The sequence below is a fragment of the Equus caballus genome, chromosome 14 (genome assembly GCF_041296265.1).
Source record: "Equus caballus isolate H_3958 breed thoroughbred chromosome 14, TB-T2T, whole genome shotgun sequence".
NCBI lineage: Eukaryota > Metazoa > Chordata > Mammalia > Perissodactyla > Equidae > Equus > Equus caballus.
This window is the reverse complement of record NC_091697.1, coordinates 50,715,085-50,733,597: the sequence shown is the minus strand read 5'-3', so window position 1 is coordinate 50,733,597 and position 18,513 is coordinate 50,715,085. Positions and strand designations below refer to the sequence as shown.

The 18,513-nt window shown below is 43.4% G+C and overlaps 2 long non-coding RNA genes across 4 annotated transcripts in view; one reads left to right on the top strand and one right to left on the bottom strand.

Moving 5' to 3' along the window:
* Window positions 1-18,513, top strand: part of LOC102147329 (uncharacterized) — a 42,085-nt gene that overhangs the window by 1,609 nt on the left and 21,963 nt on the right. For all 3 annotated transcript variants that reach the window (XR_011425521.1, XR_011425522.1, XR_002799619.2), the window contains exons 2-3: window positions 962-1,107; window positions 3,027-3,151. This is a non-coding gene — a long non-coding RNA (uncharacterized lncRNA). The remainder of the gene's footprint in view (window positions 1-961; window positions 1,108-3,026; window positions 3,152-18,513) is intronic.
* Window positions 184-4,249, bottom strand: LOC138917465 (uncharacterized). Its single transcript, XR_011425523.1, has 2 exons — window positions 3,658-4,249; window positions 184-796 (listed from the first exon to the last, which is right to left on the bottom strand). It is a non-coding gene; the product is annotated as an uncharacterized lncRNA (long non-coding RNA).

Below are 18,513 nucleotides of genomic sequence, written 5' to 3'. Positions count from 1 at the left end.
AGCCTAGTTCTGGCCAGTACAGCCTGACCTAACATCCGTGTCCATCTTCCTCTATTTTGTATGTGGGATGCCCGCCACAGCATGGCTTCCCAAGCGGTGCCATGTCCGCACCCGGGATCCAAACTGGCGAACCCTGGGCCACCGAAAGTGGAACGTGTGCACTTAACCACTGTGCCACCGGGCTGGCCCATTAAAAATTTTTTAATTGTGGTAAAAAGCATGTAACATAAAGTTTACCATCTTAACCATTTTTAAGTGTACGGTTCAGAATTAAGTACATTCACATTGTTGTGCAGCCACTCCCCAGAACTTTTTCATCTTGCAAAACTGAAACTCTATACCCGTTAAACAAGAACCCCCATTTCCCCCTCCCCCCAGTCCCCAGCAACCACCATTCTACTTTCTGTCTCTGTGAATCTGATTCTCTAGATATCTCATATACATGGAATCATACAGTATCTGTCTTTTTGTGACTGGTGTATTTCACTTAGCATAATATGTCCTTGAAGTCCATCCATGTTGTGGCGTGTTAGGATTTCCTTCCTTTTAAAGGCTGAAAATTCTTCCCTTGTATATATACCACATTCTGTTTATCCACTCATCTGTCCATGGCCACTTGGGTTGCTTCTACCTCTTGGCTATTGCAGAATTCCTTTTAAAGGGGGAAACAACAGGGCTGGTCTGGCGGCAGAGTGGTTGGGTTCACATGTTCTGCTTCAGCTGCCTGGGATTCACTGGTTCCAATCCGGGGTGCGGACCTATACAGCGCTCATCAAGCCATGCTGTGGCAGGCATCCTACATACAAAAAATGGAGGAAGATTGGCACAGATGTTAGCTCAGGGCCAATCTTCCTCACCAAAGAAAAGGCGGGGGGGGGGGGATGAGAACAAATTTAGTAATTTTAGGCTCCTTCACAAGGGAAAAAATATAATAAACTGCATGATTGTGTGGTTCAAACAGTAAATGGGAAAGCAGATGAGAGCCCTGAGAGAGCCATGCAGAGTGGAGCTGGATGGACGTGGGCGGCATATCCAGAAACCGACGCCAGAACCACACTGTCTGGCTTTGAATCCCAGCTCTACCACTTACTGATCGGCTAACTTCTGGTAAGTCACTGCATTTCTTTGTGCCCTAATTGCTTAATCCATAAAATAGGAAAAATAATATTTTCCTTATAGTATGTACTATTATTACCAAGAATAGTTACCTCAGGGAGGAATAAATGATTTAATATACATGTCAGGCACTTACAACAGTGCCTGGCACACAGTTAGCCATCACTAAAAGATTGTTATTGTTACTAGGGTTTTGAGATGGGCTTCGAAAGAGAATTAGGATTTGGTCATTGAAGAGAAGGAGGGAGGCATTACAGACAGGGATGATCAAAGACATGGAGGCACAGAGGCCGGAGGAATAGAATTTCCAGATTTAAGAAATAAAAACACAGGACACCTAGTTAAATGAATTATTTCTAATAGCCTATGCATTTGTACTTTGAGATAAAAGAAAAATATTGCATGAGACATACTCTAAAAACATTTGTTGTTTATCTGAAATAAATTATAAATATCTAAATTAAAGACCTCTTTCATTATATTTCCCTGGTGATATTTCCTTTGGCTTTCCTTAATAGTTCCCTGTTTTGCAGAATTTGCTTATAAAATTCCTTGAAGTTATATAGTCTATGTTCTATGTTCCATTTACATTTTGACATGATTTCTGCAGTGGTCATATCCAACTTATTTTGTTCTTGGCCATTGAACATTCATTAATGAGAAACTGTGCTCAGCATTAGCATTCTGAGCCAGTATATGGAACATGTACTGGCATAAAGTTCACAGCTCTGAGAACTGCTCTTTAGTTTGATCGGTTGAAGCACATAATGCCACCGTTCATAGCATCACTTCCTTTCCCAGTCTTCAGGATTACATTGCATCTCTTGATCAACAACTTTTTAAAATGTCCACTAGCAAAAAGGAGCATTGTTATCCATTTTTATTCCTTTTTTTCTACAATGCTACACATGATGAATTCCACTTGTTCCCATCCTGAAAGAGTATTTAGTAACATTCATGTAAAAGAATCGAATTTTTCAATGGATGAAATCCATTTCAAAAGATGGTCACAGCAAGTGCTGCAATAATTATCCAGTTTGGGACAAAATTTATTTTCCTGTTCGTTCATAATGTTGTCCCTTTTAAGAACAGCTTTGGTAATAAAGGGGATAAATTTTTCATCAATTCTTCTTTAACACATTTAACAAGTTCCTTTAAGCCACAGAGTACTTCAATAATTGTTTGCTCTTCTTTCAACTTGCATAATCCTATTGCTAAGTTGATACTGAAAATTATGAACAAAAAATAAGTGACTTCATTCAATGCATTATTTTAAAAGTCAACAAGAATTTTGGGGTCCTTTTCTTCAGAACTGAGGTATAATGTCAGTGCTTCAAATAAATGGGGGATGTTCTTAGTGGCATTTGTTAAAGAGAGCCAGTGGGTTTTATGAGAGAAAAGAAGACTACTGAATGCCAACAAAATCACCAAAAAAATCCTTAAATCACTCGGAACAGTATAAATGCTGAAGTAGGAGAACAATTTCACGACAGTTACTTCAATCTCAACAGAAAAGACAGCAGGTACGACAGAGCAGCATCATGCAGAGTACGGGCAGGATAACCTACACCTTCCACAGACCTGCCCAGGCTTTGCTTCAACTTTGAAGAAACACCGTTGGTGCTTTTATGCAAACGTCTACCAAAAGTTGTATTTGTATTATCTCCAACAAAAGTAGCAAAAAATGTCTTATTAACTCTCTGTATATAAACAGTTATATATACACATTTAATCTGTACCATTTGGAGAGTTTGGATATATGCATACACCTATGAACCATCACCACAGTCAAGGTAATAGACACACCCATCACCTCCAAAAGTTTCCTGTGTCCCTTTGTTTTTGGTGCTTGTGTGTGTATATCATTAGCTCCACTCAGTCTCTGCAAAAATTTGTTACTGTTTCTACAGTTTCATCCGGAAGGGATTCCACCTGCAAGAGCCTTATAAGCAAAGCTTTTTTCACAGGAAAAATATTGCACAAAGAAAAAGTTTCCACGCTGTGATTGCTTGCATTCTGGCTATGCCATAAAAAGGTGAGACATTTAGATCTTTGATAATAATAAATGGAGCTATTACATTTTTATTATGGCAGATTTCATCTTGGAATTTCAAAATTTGCTTGCAATTTGGAAACCAGAAAGCACTTCTAGTAGTAGTACATTCAAACAGTTATTTGAGCTGAATGAATGATGATAATGTACAATGTGGATGGCCAGTACATTTCTGCTGCGATTATATCATCTTCTTCATTGGAATTTTGTTGTTTTTTCGTGAGGAAGATTGGCCCTCAGCTAACATCTATTGCCAATCCTCCTCTTTTTCTCCCCAAAGCCCCACTACACAATTGTGTGTCACTCTAGCTCTTCTGTGTGGCATGCGGCCACAGCATTGCTTGATGAGCAGCGTGTGGGTCCTCACCCAGGATCCAAACCAGCGAACCCTGGGCCCTCAAAGTGGAGCACGCAAACTTAACCACTTTGCCACAGGGCCGACCCCTTAATTTTTCTTAATCAAAAAAATTTGTTAGTTTATCACTTACCTTAGTGCTAGTTGAGGAAATCATACATCTCTTATGCTTAGCTGTTAATATATGTTGGTTTATGTCTGACATTCCACCATTTTCTATATTAAATGAATAACTGCATACTGCAGAAAGCTTCGAAAGGAATTTTTCCTCGTTTAATAAATATCCACTGCTCCAAAAGTTCAGCACAAAATTTATGCTTGCTTTTGGGTACTTGGCGTTTCAAACATACTCAAATTTTAAAAAGACAAACTACTGCAAGAGTCAAAGAGATTGAATTTGATAGTTTCACAGCTGTGACTGTGCGTGTCACTCGCAAGTCCAACTGACCACAAACAGAGGTCCAACTGTGAAAAGGGCTGCAAATTTTCGGACTAACGTTAAATCAAACTTGACATTTGATGCGATAAAAGGTGAACTTCCTGTTTGCCTGGAATTGAGAACTGTGCTTTCGAGGCAAAGTCTCTCAACAAAGCCAGAACGGCTTTTCTGGAAGGTTTCGGGGAGCCTGGCGCAGGGTCTGGCGGACCGAGCGAAGAGGAAGCTTTTAGGGATGGAACACGTCCGCCCGCGTTAGCGGCTCCCCGGAACAAGGCTGCCTCTGACTGGCTGACTTTCTGGCCGGTCGCTGGAGTGAGGGGCCTGCTGATTGGCTGTTGTCTAGGAGCCGGGGGCTGCCGCTGATTGGCGGACTTTCCGAAGCCTGGGGCTGTCAGGGTTTAGCTCGCTTTCAGAAGCATGGTTCCTGGGGTGAGAGGATTGCTGATTGGCTGATTTTCAGAACAAAATTGTAAGTTATCTCTTATTTACAGTGCTTACTGTTCATGACTAGGGACTTCCCTGAATATGAAAATAAGTGCTTTTAATTATCAATCTCGCCTTTAATGCGTCCCTCAGTCAAACCTGCAGGAGACCATAAGGAATTGTCCGGATCTTTATTTGTGGAGATATGCTTTTCAGTTAGTGTTGCCATTTAAGTGATTTAAGCACCAGTGATTGTGTAGGAAAAAGAGCTCTGAGGCGTTCTTGTAATTTATTGAAAAAAAGTTGAATACAACATTCAGGGTGTTCTGACAGCCAATACAGCACGCAGGACATAATACAGGACATGTCTTGTATATGCAGGCAACTCTTTGGGGAAAGTGCGAGGGGAAGAGGAGGAAACCCAACCCCCAACAGAAAGAAATCTAATTCTCATTTCGTTGTAGAAGGGCATTCATTGCAGCCCTGCTTGTTAAAGGAAAATATTGGAAACAACCTATATGTCCATCGGTCAGGACCTGGTTGGGTAAAGTTTTGAGCACCTATAAAATGCAACACAATGCAGCCATTAAAAAGGAGACAGAGTTCTGTGAACTAACATGAAGACCACCACAATAGAGAGTTAAGTTTTAAAAAAGCAAGATGCAGAACTCCATGTATGGTATCATTTGTGCTAAAGTGTGCATGGGGGTCGTGGAAATAGGAATAAATATATGTCCCTATATGCATAGACTATCTCTCGAATGATGTTCAAGAAACAGTTGTGATGATGTCCTCAGGGGAGGGAGACTGAAAGGCTGAGAGGCTGAAGGGCAGAGAGCAGAAAGAGTCTTCCTTTTCATGGCATGTCCTTTTGGTACTCTGTGATTTCTTTAGCCTTTGTGAATGCATTACCTTTAGTAAACAATTTTAATTACTTTTAAAACAATGATTTTTAAAACATCCAATGTATGACCTGGGCATAAACAAGAGGCACGGGTTTCACATGTTTGGGATGGGACAGGATGTTTTCTGAGCCTGGTGACCCTTCTGCACCAGGGTGGACTTCTGAGGCTGGCTGACCAGCTGTGTGGCATGTTTCCCATGTCTGCAAGTCTCCCCACATCACAGAGCACAGGAAATAGCCTGGGGCTGGGAGGGAAGCAATGTCATCCCACATAGTAAATGACAGAGAAACAGAGCTCACAGTAAATGCACTAAATTGCACAGGTGGCCAAAGGGAACAGGAACCCTCTAATCATTCTGTGTAGACTTCATTTCCTGGGAGCTCTCTGCTGCTGATGGAAATAAAAACCAAGCAAGGTCCTTGGAATTTCATCGCTGGCTGGCTTCTCGTTTGGGAGTCAGTCTGCCTTGAGGATAATAGCTGCTTTCCTGGCAAAACCAGATCTCTGCCGCACAAAATGTATGACAGATAGTATGACGAAAACTTTTTTTTTTTGGTGAGGAAGATTGGCCCTGAGCTAACATCTGTTGCCAATCTTCCTCTGTTTTGTATGTGGGATGCTGCAACAGCACAGCTTGGTGAGTGGTGTGTGGGTCTGCACCCAGGATGCAAACCTGCAAACTCCAGGCTGCCAAAGTGGAGCGCACGAACTTAACCACTACGCCACTAGGCCAGCCTGAAAACTTTTGAAAATAGAGGGATTGGGAGAAATGGAACCTACTGTGGCAGATAATCACCATCATCATTTCAGCTAATATTTACTGAGCATTTGTTATGTCCTAGGGACTGTTTTGTATGCATTATAATCTTGTGTAGTCCTTCGAACAACCCTATGAGGTAGGCACAATTATTCCAGTTTTACTGATGAGAAAACTATACAGAGGTTTAGAAATTCACCCAAGGTCACATAAGTGGCTGATCTGATTTGAATCCAGGCCGTCTGTACTCCTAGCCATTCGATCATACTGCCTCCAAAAGAGGGCTTCTTCAGCACAGCCAAAACACCAATTAAAAGCATCAAGCATTCGTTGAGCGCCTACTGTATGCCTGGGGCTGAGAAAGGTGCCATGGGAAACATTTGGTGTTCCTGAGTACCAGCATAGCTCCTGGAACGTGATTTTTTAAATTGAGGTGAAATTCACATAACATAAAATTAACCATCTTAAAGTGAACAATTCAGTGGCATTTAGTACACTCACAATGATGTATAACCATCACTTCTATTTAGCTCCAAAACTTTCGTCACCCCGAAAAGAAACCCCCTACCCATTCAGCAGTGTCTCTCCATTTTCCCCTCCCCTCACCCCTGATAACCACCAAATCTGTATTCCACCTCTGTGGATTTACCTATTCTGGATATTTCATATAAAAGGAATCATTTCCATTTTGTGTCTGGCTTCTTTCACTTAACATAATGTTTTTGAGGTTTACCCATGCTGTAACATGTATCAGTACTTCATTCCTTTTTTTTTTTTTTTTGAGGAAGATTGGCGCTGAGTTAACATCTGTGCCCATCTTCCTCTATTTTATATGTGGGACGCCTGCCGTGGCATGGCGTGACAAGCGGTAGGTAGGTCTGTACCCAGAATCTGAACCAGCGAACCCCAGGCCACCAAAGCAAAGCGCTAATGTAAATGCTACACCCGGCACCTGCCGGTCCCTTCATTCCTTTTTCTGGTTAATAATGTTCCATTTTATGCATATACCACAATTTGTTTATCCATTCATTCAGTGATGGAGCTGTGGGCTGTTTCTGCCTTTTGGCCGTTGCAGATAGTGCTGCTGTGAACATGTGTGTACTTGTGTACACGTTTGAGTACCTGTTTTCAGGTCTGCCTGTCTTCAGTATACCTAGGAGTGAAATTTCTGGGTCATATGATAATTCTGTGTTTAACTTTTTAAGGAACCGCCAAATCAGAATGTGATATTTTGATATTAGAGTCTTTCCTCGGTACCTTGACTTTCTCCTATCCAAGAAAAGCAGAGAGCTCCTTTCTAGGGTGAATAAGAGAAACAGCATGGTGTGGTGGAGAGAAGATGCAGCCTGACCTGGTTTTGAATCTCTGCTCTGTCATTTGTTGATAGCATGTGTTATAAGCCTCTTTAAAGTTCAGTTTCCTTATCTGTAGACATGGAGATGATCACACCATCCATCCATTCATTCAATGAATCTGTTGAGGGCTTGTGGGCCAGGCACTGGGGATAGAAGGAGCCACCGTGGAGTTTACAGAAGGAGGAATAAGGAGAGAAAAGGAAGACCTAGGAGCAAATTATTTTTACAAGGGGAAGAATCTTCTTGTCATGAGAATAATCACTCCCTAATCACGAGTAGGCTGTGAATTCATCCAGGTGGGCCTGCATCTTATTCCTGTCCATCCCCAGCAGCCAACTTGGACCTACAGAAAGAGATATGTCCTTGTGGGTTCCGGGATGGCAAGCAGCAGAAACTGAGCGGCTTGGTTTAACAAGGATTACTGGAAGAAGATTGAGAGAGCGCCCAGAATGGATGAAAGAAAAACTGACAGCCAGTCCTCTAGGAGGCCAGGAAGAGGCCAGGCAGCGACATGCATCTCTGCACCAGCGGCTTGTGGCTCTGGCTCCCCTGGGGTTCTGCCTTCCATGACCCTGCTCCCACCTGAGAGCTCCCTGCTGAGCTCCCAAGGCCTCACTGCCCTAGCTCAGGGCGTGTGTGGCACGGTGCTGCTTGTAACTGAAGGTTGGGCTTTGCACAGCTCCAAAGGGTTCCTTCATGTCACAGTCATCAGAGGTTTGAATTCTCATTGTGACCATTTTCTAGCAAATAACAGTCAGGTGTTTTGAGGAAGAGTGTCTTTGTACAAAGTCACAGTTGGGGCTAAAAGAGCAAAACCTCGTTTGGGACTGAGTAAAAATCAGCTTAGACTGAAAAAGAAATAGCCGGCTGGGAGGACAGAGAAGATAAAGCCAGCTGCAAAGCCAACAGGAAAAAATGCTGCTCCCAGAGTCATGCAGCAGCTGTGAGGTGGCTAAAGGACTCCTCTTTGGGTCCTCTCCGGTTTCTGACCTACGATAAAAGGCAAAAGCAAGGCCTGCTTTGCTATTCTCATCTATTTCTGGGAATGCTCAACCGCTCAGCCACCCTGCCCCATGACCGCATTCCGTCCCTAGTTAATCTCTGCTTCTCTCAGTCCTGAGTCCGAAGAGCAACCAGTCAGAACTGATTCCTGCTTCCCTTTCACCCTCCTTGGAATCCTTGAGTTTAACCGAAAACTTACAAAGGGGCTGCCCTCCTTTCATGGGTCCTCTCGAATGCCACACCTCACTGCATCCACCTGCAGGCTCCTTCCTGGTGGCCTTGGGCTAATTAGGCTTTCAGGGGACTGTCAGGGGCTGGATTAGACGACTGTTATTGGCAGCCCCGCCAGGACCGTGGGATGGAGGGGAGAAGGTCCCCCAAAGGAAAATGGAATGCTGTCATCACGAAAAGGTGAAAGTCTTGGCTATCGGGACCCAAGAGGTGGCTCCAGGAGTAGGTGCTCAATTAATGCTAATTATTATTAATGAGGTCATGTTTTTAGAGACACTGCAGCAAATATTTTATAAAATTATAGATGATAATAATACCTGGGGCTGACCCTAGCGTCACAGCAGTTAAGTTTGCACGTTCCAGTTCGGTGGCCCAGGGTTCGCCAGTTGTATCCAGGGTGCAGACATACGCACGACTTGTCAAGCCATGCTGTGGCAGGCATCCCACATATAAAAATAGAGGAAGATGGGCACGGATGTTAGCTCAGGGCCAATCTTCCTCAGCAAAAAAGAGGAGGATTGGTGGCAGATGTTAGCTCAGGGCTAATCTTCCTAAATAAAAAAAAAAAAAAAATGCCCAATAATGATTGTATATTTGCTGTGTGGCAGGCACTGTCTGTCTACAATCTCATTATTCTTTTTTGAATTACTCTGTTTCTTTTTTTTCAATTTTTCATTTATTCTTAAAGCAATATTTTATAGGTCTCTGCAGTTTCTAGGACATGCTCTCTGTGCAGAGAGAGTCATCTAGCGTAAATGCTGGACGCAGGTTGCTTCCAGCTCTGGGTGCTCCCTCAGCGATTACGCTGGCCTGGCAGCACCCCTGGATCCCTATGGATCTTCCTGGGGATGTGCAAAGTCAGAGGTGGCTACAGACTCAACTGGCCCTACTTCAGGACAGAGGGCTCCCACTCTACTCTGGCAGCAACGATAATGAAAACGACCATGAAGGACACTCGTAAGCTGCTTTACTACGTGCCAGGGCCTATGCTAAGAGCTTTGCATGTTATTATCTCACTTACTCAGCAGAGCAGTCCTGTGAGGGCCGTGCTTCCTCATTTGACAGATGAGGAAACTAAGGCCTGGAGACGTTTCTTACTAGGGTCACACAGCTGATGAACGACAGAGCAGGACTTGAACCTGAGGCTGTCTAGAGCTCCTGTGCTAAACCACAAGGCTACATGGCTTGACAGACCTGCGACCATCTGTAAATGCGGCCTCTGTTTATATTTTTGTCCTTGTTTATTTATGCGCTTGTTCCTATGTGAATATGCTTTTAATGAATTAATGAACAAAGCACAGGGCCTGGCTGATGAGACTCATGCGTCATTATTATTACAGTTACAAATGGATGTGTTCTTGACAAGTATATGAACCGAATCCTATTCTCTTTATAGGTTTGGCTTATGATTCTCATTTTGTCTTTATTGCTCAGTGGTGTTTGGTTTGCCGTGGCTCTTAAGTGCTCTCCATCTCTCCCCTGAATGCCATCTGCCAAACTTTTCCCTCACACTCTTAATGTGGCAAACAAACACTTACGGGCAAGCGCCTAAAAAATAAAAGTGTCCCTTAGGAAATTCTTTTGGGAAGGGAAGAATCCTGTTCTCATGGAATAAATGAGTCATCACCCCCTAATTGTTCTGCTCATAATCTCAGGAGTCCCCACAAGGACTGGGGGAAGGAGAGGGGAACAGAGACTGTGATGGCTGTACCGCAGATGGGGGAAAGCGCAGAGGAGTCTCTGCCGCTGAGAGTAGCCAGAGGGGCTGAAAGTGTGGGCTCCAGCCATTGACATCGTGTGGTGGGCAGCTGGGTGAAAATGCAGGTTCTGACCCCCACCCCAGGCCCGCCGAGGCCCTACCTCTGGATATGGTGCCCATGAGCCTGCATTTAGCATGTTTCCTGGTGAAGAGCTACAGTCTTACTTTAATATCAAGGGGAAAGAGGCTGGGGAAGGCTGGGGTCCCAGTCAGGGGAGCAAGTATGTTTAAACAGTGCCTCGTGGATGGCTGCCTTTTTAGGAGTCTCCTGATTTTGCTCTCACATGTCTTCACAGCAGTTTTCATCATGCAGCGCTTGCCTTATGAACATCAACTTATTACACTGCTGTTCTAAGACTCCACGTCTGGAGAATGTGACGGGGGAGCAATCACTCTTCCTGCTTCTCTCCCCAGACACGTTTCTGCTCCCAGAAGGCTGCTTGCACAGACCCTAACACCTTTCCAGGTCCTCCCCTCTTTTTCGTATTTCTTCTGGTCTTTGCTATTGCTCTTCCATTGTTGGTGCTCCTAGAATGTGTGAAGACCCTATTCCCTTTGTGAAGTTCAGAGACGAAATTCATGTGAATCACTTCACGTTTGCAGTTGAGGCACAGACGGTTTGTACCTAATTTAGCATGGACTGGATTGAGAGAATTGGAGCTTGTGTGTTTATCCTCTTGCCTGGCCTTCCCCTCCCTCCTTTCTGCATTTGTTTCTCTCTTGTCTCTAGCTCCCATTGCAGATTTCATTTATCAGTCTGGTCTGCCTTGGTGATGCCGACATAGGAGGCAGGGCTGAGTCTGTGCCTGGCAGGGGGATTAAGAGGAGGCTGTAGGGGCGTTGTGGGAAGAAAGGAATAAATGCATGTAAAATACCTTGCTACAACTCAACAACAACAAAAACAAACAACTCAAATATGAAAATGGGCAAAGGACTTGGATACACATTTCTCCAAGGAAGATATACAAAAGGCCAATAAGCACATGAAAAGACGCTCAACATTGCTAACCAGTAGGGAAATGCAAATCAAAACCACAAGGAGATCTCACTTTGCACATTAGGATGGCTATTATCAAAAACCAGAAAATAAGCGTTGGCAAGGATGTGGAGAAATGGGAACACTTGAGCACTACAGGTAGGAATGTAAAATGGTACATTGCTATGGGAAACAGTATGGCATTTGCTCAAAAAATTAAAAATGGATTTATCATATGAACCCACAATTCCACTTCTAAGTATATACCCAAAAGAATTAAAAGCAGGGACTCAAAAAGATATTTGTATATGCATGTTCATAGCAGCATTGTTCACGATGGTCAAAAGGTAGAAACTACCCAAGTGTCCACTGACAGATGAATGCATACACAAATATGGTCTATACATATGATGGAATATTATTCAGCCTTTAAAAGCAAGGAAATTCTGACACATGCTGCAACATGGATGAACCTTGAGGACATTATGCCAAGTGAAATAAGCCGGTCACAAAAGGATAAATACTGTAAGATTCCATTTATCTTAGGTAGTTAGAGTAGTCAAATTCATAGAGACAGAAAATAGAATGGTGATTGCCAGGGGTTGGAGGAAGGGAAAAATGGAAAGTTGTTTTTAATGGATACCAAGTTTCAGTTTGGGAAGTTGGAAAAAGTTCTGGAGATGGGCGGTGGTGACGGTTGCGCAGCAATGTGAGGGTACTTACTGCCACTGACCTGTATACTTAAAAACAGTTAAAATACTGTAAAATGTGGTAAAATGTATATTTTACCGCAATTTTAAAAAATGGAGGCCATAGAGTACCTACCTTAAGCGTTGTAAATAACAGCCAGTATTTACTGAGCCTTTACTGTGTGCTGGGCTCTGCTCTAAGAACTTTAACACGTATGTTTCATGTAATCCTCACACAAACTTTGAAGACAAATTTTTTCTTTTCTTCTTCTTCTTTTTTTTTTTTTTCCATTTCATAGATGTAGAGACTGAGGCCCAGAGGGGCTAATGGCCAATCACCTAGTGAAAGGCAGACACAGGTTTGAAACCCAAACCTGGTCCAAGTGAAGCCTCAGGCGTGACTCCTTAGAGTAGGGACTTAGCTTGGCACTGCTGTTTCCCAGTGCCTAGAACAGCACCTGGCACGTAGTAGGCTTTTAATAAAACATGCTGACTGAGTGAGTAACTCCGGAGCCTGTGCTCTCAACCTCTCTGCCAAATGAGATCATGCATGGAGAGCACCCAGCATCGTGCCTGGCACACAGTACATTGTCAATAAATAGCAACACTTCTCATTACCATTACGGCCCATCCATACGGTGGGGAGCTCTGAGGAGGGATATCAAATGCATCCCCCAAGGCTGTCCTGTGAGCCAGGGTGGGCCATCAGAGTGGCTTGTTCCTTCCGCAGCCCACCCCTAGCCTCCCCTCCCTCTTGGCTTCCTTTTGCCATTTTAGTGCTTTTGTTCCTCTGTTCCCGGTTGGACTAAGCTTCATTAAGAACAAGGAGGTGACGTTTTTGTGTCCCCGTCTACACCGGCCACACACCGGGCTCTGGGCTTAAAGGGCACTGGAGAAATAGTGGGGAAACTCCATGTGCTTTCTGAACTCGGGGGCTTCTCTTCCCAGAGGGCACAGTGGGCCCCAAGGAACTCACGCCCAGGCAAAGCCCTTACTTCCTGCTTCGTCTGCAAGACCCCGATGGTTAGCTGTGGTATCCGAAGGTAATTCTATGCAAGTTGGGAGGCATTCTGGTCAGAAACAGGAAAAAAGAAAAGAAAGGACTTGTGGAATATTGATAGGAAAGACAAATTCCCCAAATGATCTACTAATACACTTAAGAAAGAGGGCGGCCACTCGAAGTTAGGGTGCTGCTCCACATCTTTATTTGTCCATCCAATGCAGTGTTCATGGGTGTGCACTTCCCCATGGCTTTCCTCTCTGTCCGTCCTTCTGCCTGTCAGATGGCCCCGCCTGTGCTCAGTCCTGTAGGCAGTCGTTTTGTCTTTGGCCTCACAAACAGGAAGTGCCCACGTGGGGAGGTCTGCCAACCCGGGAAGTGCATGGCTCTGGGGTGTCCCCTGGGTGAGGAGTGGGGGCCTTTTCCCTTTGCCCCAGGAGAGCAAAGAAGGGTCTCTATTGTGACTACAATAGAAGCTCCTTTGGAGAGAACTGTACCGTTCGTTTTCTCTAAGGTCTTGGTTTTTTCAGCAAATAGATAATTTTTTTTCAACCAGCCAGTTTCTGATGCCTCTTGGAGAGATTCTAAACAAATTGCTGATCTTCTTTTTTTCCTATTTCACCCACGTGGATCAGTCCCTGGAGTACCTCCGCCTTCCCCACTCCAAAAAGCCTAGGTCTGCAGGATCATTTCACGGAGGGAGGGTGGTGTATAAACTACTGTTTTCTAACATTTAAAAATTTGCATACCACTGCATGATTTTTTGGTTGCTGTATCTATGTACCCTCTGTATTACTTACTTAATATTTTTCTTTACAGTCAGCTTTTAAACTTTGGCATTACCCTAATCAGTTATTATCTATGAAGTCATGGATTTTATGTTTCATTGTATACATACACATATTTACACACACACACTTTTAAATAAATAAACAGTAAAAAAAATTACTGGTATACCACTAAAATCATCAGTTATATGTGCCTTACCTTGGGAGCCCCGGCCTAAACTACGGTACTAAAAGTAGATGTGGGAGGTGGGTCCTCTCAGGCTTGAAGTGAACAAGGATCAGCTGTGGCCAGGGGGGATCTTCCTGGCCAGTGGGTTAGGATCTCACCTGCTTCTCTCCTGCGTGAGACCCAGAGCATTCTCTTCAACTCTGGGGGCAAACAATTAGAAGGTGCTGTGTAGAAACACTCCTGGTAGCATTAAGGCATTCTCCCCAAGTTCCTGTTCTTCCTTCTTTTAATGGAGCTGCTTTCACCCTGCTCCACCACACCCTGGGTCCAGCCGCTGTTGGGCAGGCAAATCAGCTGACTTGAGGCCCTGCCTTGGAACTCTGGACAGTATCCTCCGTCCCAGAGGGGGCTGGTTAGCCACAGCTTTTCTTTGCTTGATGTGTCTCCTAACCCTCTTTTTTTAAAGGCTTATTTTTAAATTACTTATGTATTTTATTGAGGTATAACTTTTTAATCTTAAACAGCTTGATGAATTTTTATATAAGGATACAGCCATGAAGCCCCCACTCGGATGGAGATATAGTCTTGTGCTTTCAATGCTGTAGCTAGCGGCCACTGCGGCCGTGGGGCAGTTGAAGTGTGGCCAGTGGGAACTGAGATGTGCCACTTTTGACAACTTAGTACAAAAAAAGGGAACATATATCATTGAGAACTTTTACATAGTGATGAAATGTCCAAAGGACAATATTTTGTATAAAAATATATCATTAAAATTAATTTCACCTGTTTATTTTTAGCTTTTTTAATATGGCTAGTAGAAAATTTTAACTTACGTATACAGCTTGTGTTATATTTTTTATGGACAGCACTGATATGGAACATTCCCAGCACCCTAGAAGGCTCTCTCATGTTCCCTTCCCATCAAGACCATCCTAAAGGTGACCCCTATTCTGATCTCTGTCATCATAGATCTGTTTGGCCTGTTCTTGACCTTTATGTCAATGGAATAATATGGTATGTACTTTTTAGTACCGGGCTTTTTTCACTCAACATTAAATCTGTGAAATTCATCCATGTTGTGTGTTAAAGTAGTATGTTCTTTTCACTGTTCTGTCATGTTCTGTGGTAGAGTTGGCAGCAATTTATTTTACCCATTCTATTGCTGATGCACGTTGGTGGTGTCCCAGTACTGGGCTATTGTGTGTGGTTTTTTTTTTTTAAGATTTTATTTTTCCTTTTTCTCCCCAAAGCCCCCTGGTACATAGTTGTATATTTTTAGTTGTGGGTCCTTCTAGTTGTGGCATGTGGGACACCGCCTCAGCGTGGCTTGATGAGCGGTGCCACGTCCGCACCCAGGATCAGAACCTGCGAAACCCTGGGCCACCGAAGTAGAGCGCGTGAACTTAACCACTTGGCCACGGGCTATTGTTAATAAACGGGCTGGCCCTGGGCTATTGTTAATAAAGCTATAATGAATGATTCTGTACATGCACTTTGGTGTACATAAACACTCATTGCTATTGGTGTATAGCCAGGAAAGGAACTGGGCCATGAGGTAGATGTATATTTTGCTTTAGTAATACTCCCAAACAGTTTTCCAAAGTGTTTGTGACTATTTACATTCCCATCAGCCGTGGAGGAGAGTCCCAGTTGCTCCACATCCTCACCAATGCTTGGTAATGTCAGTCCTTTTGTTTTTAGCCAGTGTGGTAGAGAGGCAGTCGAGTTTTGATGTGAAAATAATTCTTACCATTTTATTCTCTTTGCAAGGTAATAACACCCACCTAGACAATGTGTAAAACATACACATAGGCAAAATGAAGATGATAAAAATACCCATCTTCTCAAATCAGCTACTGTTAACATTTGATATGTATCCATCCATACATTTATCAGTCTATATACTGATAAAAATGTCATCCTGCTACAATAATATTTTTTCTAACAATTTATCATGACCATCTGTCCATGTCTAAGAGTATTCATCTAGAGCAGTTTTCAAAAGCTAAATAATGTTCCATTTTATGGATGTGCTATGATTTAATCAACTCCCTTCTTGAGCATTTAGGCTATTGACAATTTTTCACTATTTAAACAATGTTATAATGAGCACTCTAGCCGTTAAATCTTTGCTTAGATCCTTACGATTTTTCTAGTGGTGGAGTTGCTAGTTAAAAGGATGATACGCATGATTTGAGGCTGCCAAGCTCTCCTGCTGAGTGGTTCCCTTCCCACCTTTGACAACAAAAACCTCTCTCTTATCAATGAATGCCGATTGGAAGCCAAGAGCGAAAGAGAATTCTCTCTAGAACACAGAGTTGCTCCTTCCTAGATCTAAAGTGCAGGAGACACTAGCTCCATGAGAATGCTAGGTCATCTATAATCCAAAAGCACAGGCAGGTCGTGTTCCTCTGGGGCAGAGGGGGAGCTGTTGGGTTTCCCAAGGAGATATTTAGAACAAGAAAGGGAAAAGTGTACCTGTGAGAGGGCAAGTGCTAACTGGATGAGCCAGAGAGACCAGAGGGGGCCTCAGGTGGGGTCTATAAAAAGGGATGGGGGAAGAGCAGAGCATTGTGACTTGGCTGGTATTAGTGCTGATAATCCATATCCCCAACAGCCCCACTGGTCTCCATCCATTGATGTGGGATGTTTACTCTGTGAGAGGGTGAAGCAAGGACTGGAAGTAGACAGAAGGACTTGTGCCCCCTTCCCCCTTCTTTGAACTGGACTTGAGCACTTTACAGAGAGGGGGGCTTATAGCAAGACGCTGATGGAGCTATTCAAAATGGACTTCCCAAGATTCAGGGCAAATCAGAGCTGCCTGAGGGCCCAGGTGACCTGATATAGCTCAGAAGCAGCTATTCCACCCCCAGGAAACACTCTGCTCTGGGGCTAGGAAGAGCTACCGGCCCCTCATGATGGTTCGCGCAGAGACGATGCTCCTGCAAGGGGGTTCAGGGGTCAGACGCCTGAAGAAGTGGGGTCAAAGATTAAAAAGAAAAGTACTTTACTCACTAGAAGTTATGAAGGCCACTGGACACTCAAGGGGAGGGAAATCGAACTCCACCTTTTGAAGGGAAAAGTATCATGGATTTGCACATGTATTTGAAAACAACAAGCAAGTATACATCCTCCCAGTCGGGACCTCTATAAAACATTACTGGGAGTAAAGAGTATTATTAGTTAATAAGTGTTATTGATGTGTAAGTGATAACCGATTAACCATTGGGAGAAAGACAGCAACAAAAACTTGGATCCCTACTTGACATTTTACACCACATTAAATAAATTCCAGATAGTTTAAATATTTAAGTGTACAAAAGTATTGGAAGAAAATTCAGATAAAGAAAATTGAAGTCAAGAAGGATATTGAGGGGCCGGCCCCCTGCCCAAGTGGTTAAGTTCGTACACTTCGCTTTGGCGGCCCAGGCTTTCACCAATTTGGATCCTGGGTGTGGACATGGCACCACTCATCAAGCAATGCTGAGGCGGCATCCCACATGCCATGACTAGAAGAACCCACAACTAAAAATATACAATGGTGTACCGGGGGGCTTTGGGGAGAGAAAGAAAAAATAAAATCTTTAAAAAAAAAAAAAAAGAAGGATATTGAATTATGACACCAAAGCTTAGGCAACACAAAAGAAATGATTGGGGCTGGCTCCGTGGCTGGGTGGTTAAGTTTGTGCGCTCTGCTTTGGCGGCCCAGTGTTTCACTGGTTCGAATCCTGGGCGAGGACATGGCATCACTTGTTAGGCCATGCTGAGGTGGCGTCCCACATGCCACAACTAGAAAGACCCACAACTAAAAATACACAACTGTGTACCAGGGGGCTTTGGGAGAAAAAGGAAAATTAAAAAAAAAAATCTTAAAAAGAAAAAGAAATGATTGATAGATATGATCGCATATGAATATTGAATACTTCAGAAGAGGAAAACAAGTTAAAAGACAAATGAAAGCTAGAGAGAAATATTTTCAACTTGTAAGACAGACAAGAACTAAACTCTTATTATAAAGAGTTCTTACAAATTCATGCACACACACACACACACACACACGCAAAATATGTCCCAGAAACGTGTCTCCTCTCCTGAGTGACTGGATTGTAAATGTTCAAGGTGAGGATTGTCAGAATCGTCTTTGTACTGCCCACAGAACATTATACATCGTCAGTGCTCAGATCACGTCTGTTGATTTCAGCTCTTTATTGCAGTTCCAAAAATGTCTGCACCTCTTTCTGTTCCTCACCCTCAAGTGCTCTTCTCTCTCACGCAGAGGAATCTCATTAAGATGCTTCCTGTGCAGTGTGTGACTCAGAGCTAGTTTATGGCACAAGCACTGCTGATTTCAGCAAGAAATAGTCCCCAAGGCGTAGACTGCGTTCCTGCAGTGCCCGAAGAGTGAATTAAAACTAGAAAGTCCTTGCATCCGTTCAGCACCTCCTTCTTATGCCCTTAGTATGTATCTGGGGCCGTATTTCTTAAAGCTAAGTTTG